This window comes from Ochotona princeps, chromosome 14 (genome assembly GCF_030435755.1).
Source record: "Ochotona princeps isolate mOchPri1 chromosome 14, mOchPri1.hap1, whole genome shotgun sequence".
Lineage (NCBI taxonomy): Eukaryota > Metazoa > Chordata > Mammalia > Lagomorpha > Ochotonidae > Ochotona > Ochotona princeps.
Window position 1 is genome coordinate 63990568 of NC_080845.1, and position 9442 is coordinate 64000009.

The following is a 9442-nucleotide window of genomic DNA, read 5'->3' on the forward strand; positions in this document are numbered from 1 at the left end:
GAGTATTGAAAGTGAAATTTATAACATCTGGGCTTAAAAAAAAAATAGAAATATCTCAAATAAATGACCTAGCGTATCTTCAAGGACTTATTGAAAAATAAAAAAGTGGGCCGGTCTAGCGGCCTAGTGGCTAAAGTCCTCACCTTGAACACGCTGGGATCCCTTATGGGCGCCGGTTCTAATCCTGACAGGCTGTCTTTAAAAACATTCTTCTCTCCCATATCCATGGTCATCATAGTTTCATGTACTTCCAGATGTGGTGGCTTTATTTCGCTTAATGCTTGCACAACACCTGATATGGTGAAATGCTTGCTAAGTGACATTTAATATAGTATGTGGAATATAAAACATTTACTGAGCCCCTGAGTTCCATAGTTAATTCACTAAAGGTCATAAAGGTCCAGAGTCATCTGTTTGGGATTTCAAATATTACGTCAATCAAGATGGATCGTGTAGTATCAAAGAACCACTATCCGTGAGCCCTGCAACTGGATCAAATCACAGTCACATATTGCATACTGTTGTTTGTGTCAGACAGTGTATGTGATGATGCTCCTAAACATTTGTGTTACCTGGTGACGTGATAAGTTTACTAGTTCAAGTATATTTTCAGAATTTGTCCTTGTTTTTTAGTGACGCAAGGCTTGACTTCGTTTCTGTTTCATTTACATTTTTATTCAACAGGAATTTTAGAACCCTCTGTATCCCTGTTCAGTCCTTAAGATCAGTCTTAAGACATTTTCTGGTGCAGTCTAAGGGCTCCATAAGTACTTATCACTGCAAGCAGTATGCACACTAATAGAAATAGGCAGCACTGATTATACTTTGGGTGTAATATAATTTTGTAAGGCAAAATTTACTTTAGGTGTAATATAATTTTGTTGTTTTCTGGTCTGACCTGGAAGCCTCGTCACGATTTTAAAAACTGGTTTGAAAATGATTTATTCATTTACTTATTTGAAAGTCAGCATTGGAGAGAAAGAGAGAGAGAGAGAGACCTTGTACCTGCTGGTTGATTTCTTCAGATAGCTACAACAGCCAGAGCTGTGCCTGGCTGAGGCACTGCATGTGGGATTCCCATATCATTAACCACCAATCTAAAATGACTGGAACCCAGTTTATTGTGGCTTACTCCAGTGTAACAAATATAATGCTGCTTTATATAGGAGTCTGGATATATATTATTTGTACGTGTAATTTCTTTTTTTTTTTTTTTACCTTTTAAATCTTACTCCTGTGCCAAATCCATACACAACTCTGCAGACTTTCGTGATAGCAAGACTATTTTAAGAGGTGTTGCTTTGAAATTTGAGTTTGTAATTTATTTCTATTTCAGAAATGTTTGCATATTAGTTTTCATGTTGTGTTTGCAGTGATAATTATGAATATTTTTATGGGAGGCTCCAGTTTTGGTACAGTTAAAAGCATATGTCTTTTTTTATGACATGCCTTGAATATATTATGAATTTTCACTTTTGCTTTAAGGTGCCTGATGGTCGAGGAAAACTGCCAGCCAGACCAAAGGGCTGATGTGTCACTTGTGGATGAAGTCTGCAACTATACAAAAAAAGAAATCTTGATCTATAGGTATTAAATGCCTTTTGTTTTGTGGCTGTAACATGTCTAAAACTCATTTTTATTTTTAAAGGATTGCCTAAATGATAGCAATATTAACATTAGTGAAAGAAGAAAAAATCAGATCTCTCATTTAATTCTTATAGTGTGCTTTTATGATGTCAATTTTATCAGGCATTCTCTTGGTGTTTTAATTAATATTTAGAAATAGGATATTGCCATAATTTCATATTAATAGTCGAATAATTACTTTTTGTTCATAGAAAGAGAGTTGAAGATCTTGAACAAGGATTGGATAGAACCATTCGTAATTCCCAAAGACTGGTATGTATGTGTGTGTGTGTGTGCATTCATTCATTCATATAGTTTTTTAATATCAGTGTGTTTATCTGAATTGAAAGAGAAATGGAATACATTGACCAGTTGTATGCATTTCTTTTGTGTTTAGAGATATTTTCACATTTTCAGGATTCAAATAATGTGAGATAAAAAAATCTTAGAATTATATCTGCTTGGAAAATGAAACACATTGCACTCAACAAAAGAAAGATTTTAAAACATCAGTGGGGTCTCATATTAAAGCAGGATAGTTATCTGTGAAAAAGACATCTGTTTTTGTGGACGTTTATTCCAGGAGAACATAAAGTAGAAGTGTACCATTTAAAACCGTTAATTACCTTTACATGTAAAGCACAATAGATAATATGGCCATTGAGGTTTACATTAGAGGTGTTTGTGACTTTGGAGTTGCTTGAAGTATTTTTTTTTAATTTGTCAGTTATTTCCAGTGTTTATGATAAATGTACTTCTTATATTATAAAAAAACATTGAATTTTTTGTTTTTTAGATACTTTCTTATGACAAAGAAGCACAAATCAATTGGGTAAGTTTCACACTGCCTTAAATGTTTTGTCTGTTTTTAATTAAATTTTGGTTTTCTGTCAAGAACCTAGGCATGGCAATTGGTGGAAAAAGCGCTATGTTAAAAAAAAATGGTAGTAAAATTATGTGCCTCTGATAAATAATGCATTGTTCCATTATGGTTATTCATTCAGTCTACTTTCAGCACAATCCTACTTCAGAAAGAACTTGTATTCTGCTAGAGGTTTAGAGGAACTTGGTGTATATGCTCATGTTTATGCATGTACATTTTGGAACATTGGATTGCCCCTTGTTATCTAGAAGAACCAGAAAACTCTGTGGATCATTTTATTCATTTGTAAAACAAATGGGATTAGAAAAAGAGATAGCTAAAGCCCTTTCTAGTTCTAAAACTGAGGGTTCTATTAAGTGATTCTGAGTGTTGGTACAAATTAAGAAAAGGATCATCTGGAGAACTCGTTGTCTGTGCTGCAGAGGAACTGCATGATGAGGAAGTGAAGTGGCTGTAAACTTTGAGCAGTTAGAAGGAAGAGCAGAGATAGAGCTGTTGACAGTAGCTGTCTACTGGGGCGTGCCTGTCACAGGGAGGTAGAGGCATCATGCCCTGTAGTTAAATGTGTTGCATCAGAAATCAGTCTGTCTTGGTTGTATGCACTCTTTATGACAATTCCCTGTTTTTCTTACCTATAAAATAGAGATTCTAACAGTACTCATTTCTTGGCTTATTGTGACGATTAAGAAATATATGGATGTTTGTCAAGTGCTTGACATGATTAGGCATACGTGTTACCATTGTTACCTGAAGACTTGTAGATGTTAGGCAAGTCTGAGTGGAGCATAGCATGAGAGTGGTATATATTTATTTACATTGTCCTGACTCAGTTACACCGGTTGTTAGATTTTGAAGATAAAGCAAAGGTCTTGAGCTGATTTGTTAATGTCTTCACCTAAATAACTATAACAACCAGTGTTCAGATGATGCAGAAAGGTGCCATAAAGTCATCCTCAATATCACTGTCATTGGATAAACTTTTTTTAGCACTCTTAGACATATATGCACACATATAGCAACACATGAGCATACGTACATATATACATGCACATGCACTTTTTGAAAACTTTGTAATGTTTATATATTGAATTGACAGGTGGAGGGAGGGATAGACACAATTAACCTTCCATCAGATGGTACCCTTTTTTTAAGGATTTATTTATTTTTATTTATTGGATGAGCTCATCTTAGGCAATTGTGGACAGTTGGGGACTGAATGGGCAGAAGTGCTGTGATCTTTTTAAAATGTTTTTAAAAATTTTATCTTCCACATTGTTTACGTATTTCATAGTTTTCAAATATATGGTTTTAAGAACATGATAAAGTTCCCCTTTACCTTTCCTGCATTGTTCATCCTTTCTTATTTTTGTTTCAATTTTTTCATTTTCTTTAAATGTGCAAGATTTCCCTTTCCTTAAATAAATATTTGAATATATATGTTAAGTAGAAAAATTACTGTTCATGAGGAGTTTAGACAAAGGCAATAAGTATTTGTTCAAAAATATATTATTATTACTGTTATTATGTATATTTGTGGGATGTTGCCCCTGGATCTCTGCCTGCTAAGCCCATGCTGGAAGCCATAGGCATGTGACACACCATATCCTTGGCTGAGACCTCAAGCTGGCCTGTTCACTGGACATGCAGCAAGAATGATGAGCTGCATCCCAGTCTCTCTTCTCTGCCCCTTTAATGAACTGTGCTAGGACTTCCTTTATAAACAACTCTAGGAAGTCAAATGTTACATTCATCCTGCTTTTCAGCAGGTAAGGAGTTTGCCCTGAGACACAGCCAGCTTTCTGTGCTTCCTGACCTTCAACTTTATTGGAGGGATCAAAGAGACAGGCATATCTAGCAGCCTGTCACAGTATCGTGGTTGGGTGGAAGTGTTGTCAGGACCACCTTTCTGCCTGCCCGTTTTCCTACTCTTTATAAGCGTGTGACTTCTTTCAAATAAACCGACATCCCCTACTATCAGTTTGTCTCCATTGTTTCTGCTGCAGAGGATCACTGTGACCTCATCCCCGAGATTAGTTACCCCATAAAGTGAAAACATGTCTTTTGGAAACTGATTATTAAAACTGAATGTTCTCCATTTGCATGCATTTTGTTGTGAAAGGTGTTTAATACTTTTTTGCCTGAGTAGTATTTGTGTATGTGTATGTCTGTGTGTGTGTGTATGTGTGTATGTGAGAGAGAGAGAAAGAAAATGTTGTAACGTTATTTGAGTGCCCAGGGATATAAACATTGAGTAAAATCTCATCTTGCATGCACCAGGATTCCATAACGGTGACAGCTAATGACCTGCTTGTTATACTTCCTATCTAGCTCCCTGCTTGTGGCCAGGGATAACAAAGGAGTAAATCCAAAACCCTTAGGATTATGCACCCATGTGGGAGAGTTGAAGGAGACTCCTGGCTCCTGACTTTAGATGAACTCAGCTTAGGCAATTGTGGACAGTTGGGGACCAAATGAGTGGTCAGAAGAACTTTCTCTTTTCTGTCTACTCATTCACTCCTTCCAATAAAGATAAATTAATCTTGGGCCTGGCACAGTGGCCTAATGGCTAAAGCCATCGCTTTGAACGTGCCAGGATCCCATATGTGCGCCAGTTCTAATCCCTGCAGTTCTACTTCCCATGAAGCTCATTGCTTGTGGCCTGGGAAGGAAGTCTAGGATGACCCAAAGCCTTGCCTTCCTGCACCCACGTGGGAACCTGGAGAAAGTTCCTGGCTCCTGGCTTCACACAGGCACAGCACCGGCCAATTTGGTCTCTCAGGGAGTGAATCATTGGATGGAAGATCTTCCTCTCTGTCTCTTTCTCTCTGTATATGTAACTCCGCAATAGAAATAAATAAATCTTTTTTAAAAAGATAAATGAATCTTAAAAAACGTTATTTGTGTAAGAATTGCCAGGGAGAGAAGAAAAAGGAGAAAGAGACAAAAAATCCTGCACATAACTGCTTTTGTCCTGAGAACCCACAATGATTGTGGCTAGGCTGTGGCTGAAGCTGAGAGCTTGGAATTCAGTCCATATCTCTCGTGTAGATGGCCAGAAATCCAGATGCTTAATCCATTACCACTGCTTCAGAGTGCATGATCAGGAATTCAGAACAAGGAAATGGAGCCATGAATTGAACCCAAGTACTCTAATGTGGTACATGGCTGTCTTTAGTGGCAACTTGCCTTCAAGGCCCAACAACAGCCCTTACTGTGATCATTCTTTGTGTCTTTACCCTGAGATAGTTTCAAGTTCCATGAATGAGCGAATGTCACTTTTTCATGAGCAGACCTCTTAGAAGGCTTTGTAGATGTGAGTGCTCAGTGTTTGAACATAGTGTTTTGTAGTATAACATAGTGATTGGCTGAAATTTGTCTTAACCTTTGAGAATGAGCTGTAGACTCAGAACTAGGTGTTCAGTTCATGTGGCAGCAAAGATGCTGCTTAGGATACCTGGTCCTCTGTTGGGCTGCCTGATTTAAGTCCAGGCTCCTCTGCTTCTTATCCAGCTTCCTGCTAATGTGCACCTTAGGCTAGAGCAGCTGATGGTTGAAGAACTTGGTCCCTGACACCCATGTGGGAGACCCAGATTGAATCCTGGGTTCTTCTTTACTCTGGCCTGTCTCTGGCTGTGTGGCAAATGAGAAGTGAATAAATTTATGGAAAAAAGATCTGATTCCTTGTCTTTCATAATAAAATAAATAATCTCAAGAATTTGCCATTAGTTTGTATAGATTTTTTTTCATATATAACCTAAATATTACTAGGTTACCAGTGATTCAATTTTTTCTTCTACTTAACAAGCAAATGTGTTAAAGTACAGAAAAGCATTTTGAAACAATGTGTTTCCACATTGTTAACAGTTTAATATGTCACGTATTTTCTTAATCTGTTTTGGTAGAATTTTTTAGTAAAAATTGGTGACATCATTACATACTGGAAAAGATTTTACACATGCACGATTTTTTGAAAGCAAGGCCTACAAAGAAGTAAGGTATCATTTTTGTAAATCTTTATGTGACCTATTCTTTGGCCATTTCTCTTTTTAGCATGTACTTAAATTTTAGGCAAATATAAGTTTGATATTATATTTTGATATTATATTTCCTTTTATTTGTGAAAAGCTGCATGCTGTGTGTTTTTAACTTGTAGAAAATTATAGACCACAGTTTTGTCCAGAGGGATTTGCTTGGGAGAATTTCACATCAGAAACTCCTCCCCTAACCCCACCAACACTTTCCCACACGAGGAAATCAGGGGAGAAACAGGGACTCATACTCACATCCATTAAAAGGGCAGTCTGAATGTAGACTGCACTGTCGGCCCTTTGCTGAGACACTTGCCTGCTCTATCAGGTGCAGGAATTTCTGTTTCCTCATTTTTTCCAATAAACTAGGTTAAAATTGATTAAAACATTATAGACCAAGTGACAGTACTTACATTTATATGAATAAGCTAGTAAATCTTTTTTTTTTTTTTTTTTTTTGGACATTGCTGCCTTCCACAAAAATGCATGTAATCTAAGTTTTCTAAGAATAACATACTTTGAGTTTTAGCTTTTTATCAATACAAATGTAATATGATGTATAGAATTCTGTGGGCTTCATTGAAGTCCAACAGACATTGATCATATCAGCTATATTAAAAGGTGTGTTTTTTACCAGCAAGCTGTAAAAGTGTCTTAGACCTTTATGGTTTCACAGAATTGCAGTTTGTTTTCTCTAGAGATGATTGCCTTGAGGTAACTGACCAAACTTTCCAAGCTCTACGACTCTAAGGCTTTTTCCTTTGCTTGAAGCTTGCAACCTGTTACATAGCCCTTAGCTTATAACTTGGCCAAACAATTCTTGATCTTACATAAGAGAGCACCATTTGTTGGCAGGTCATTTGCTTACCTGAAACTCATTTATTTTTCAATAATTTCTTAAATACAATGTGTTTTACTTAGAATTGGTTAAAATTATATGTGCATTGACTGATACATTTCTGCTCTGTGATATTTGCTTATTTTTTGCATAGATATTTTAATAATATTTTGTTGTCTTTAAGTGGGAAGCTTTTACTGCTAAAAGAAACATCAGTGACCTAAAGAAAGAAATGACTGGTGATATGCAAATGTGAGTATTTTAGTATTAACTATTAAAAAGTTTATTGCATTGTTATTTTATTAATTAGGTAATTCTGTCATAAGGACATGTAGCAAGTTTTCCAGTGAATCTGGCATATTTGATTGTGAAGTATCTACTAGTGTTTTTCCTGCTGAAATACTTAGGTTCCTGAACTATTACTTGGATTAAACTTATGTGATGTAACTGTATAAAATCTTGTTTTTCACATTTTCATATTGGTATGGTCCTGAATCAGCAGCTTGTGTTGGGTTATTGATTTGGAAACCACATTTTTCCCCACGGATGTGGTTAAATCTGTTCACTTGTCAGTCAAGTGACTCGCTTGTAGAGATGCCTCTCTGCACATGGAACTTGAAGTTGCACATACCACTCTCCTCCAAGCCCCCACTGGAGCCCATGTTGAAGAGAAACTCACACTGTCTTGCAGGAGATGCAGCACAGACATGTATAGAAAAAAAAGTAGGTTTTCAAGCCAGAGATGCTGGAGTCAGAAGGATGAAATGTAAAGGGTGAAGCTTGACACAGTTATGCTCCAAATATCAACATCTTTTGATAAATTTGTGAAGAGCAATCTTATTATCTCAGGTCCTCATTTTTCTGCAGAAATTGACATTGTTTTGCAATATTAAGCTGGATGGGAGAATAAACATGTGGTGTACAATAAAAGGGGGAAAATAAGTGTACTGTGAGAATGGTCTTTGTTTTCCCAGAATTGATTTCTTACCATAGTGTGCATTCTTGCTTGTTTTCTACTCTCAGCAATTGAATTTTTAATGTTTGTTTCAGCTCTGATGATCAAGAACTAAGAAAATTCTTTTAGAAGTTACATTTGTAATATAAAATGTTTAAGTAATAAAGTAGTAGGAAGATTTTACAGAATTGTTGATTTAAAAAATAAATTACCATTGTGATCAAATGGGTCACATTACAATGAAAAGCTTACGTTTCTCAGACCCATGAAGTTTGTGTTTTAATCCTGGCACTTGTTATTTCTTATACTTCATTTAAACAACTTGCTCAGTTGCAAAATGATGGAGTGGGATCGGCTGACTTTGATAAGCTCTTCCATTTCAGTAATTTAGCTCTGTGTCACAGTATTCATGGTAGTCTTATTTTGAAGTGGAATAAAATCAATTCCAAGCTTCAGTAGAACACACTATCCTTTAGTAACAAATATTGATTTTCCCAAGATAAATACTGGGAGATACGAAAGAGTGTTTTGATCAGAATAATCCTAGAAGATCTGCTTTTACTAAGATACTGTGTTATTTAGAGTAGCTAATTTATGGCAGTGGTAATTTTCTTGAAGTATGGGTGGTTTCTCTTGGAAAAGTAACTTAGAGCTGCATTTTCCTATTTGCAGTTTATCTGAAAGTGCGTTGGAAACTTTACAAAAAGACCCTTATGTGCTTGAAATTCCAGCTAAAAACTTTGACAGAGGTACAGTATGTTTCTCTGTACACTATAACCCCTGTTATAAAATACATGTTAAGTCTTTATATATTCTGATAGTTAATTTATCTTACTAGAAATTAATATGGTTATTTAGAAATATTTTAGATTCTGGAACTATGAAAGATCTATTCAATCCCTGGTATAAAATACATGTTAAATCTTTATATTTCTGATTGTTAATTTATGTTACTATAAACTAATTTGATTATTTAGAAATATTTTAGATTCGGGAACTATGAAAGCTCTGTTCTTTTTTTTATTATTTAACTTCATAAATTACATTGTATTATGTGACACAGTTACATAGATACTTGGGTTCTCCCACCCCTGCCCAAACCCTCCCACCAT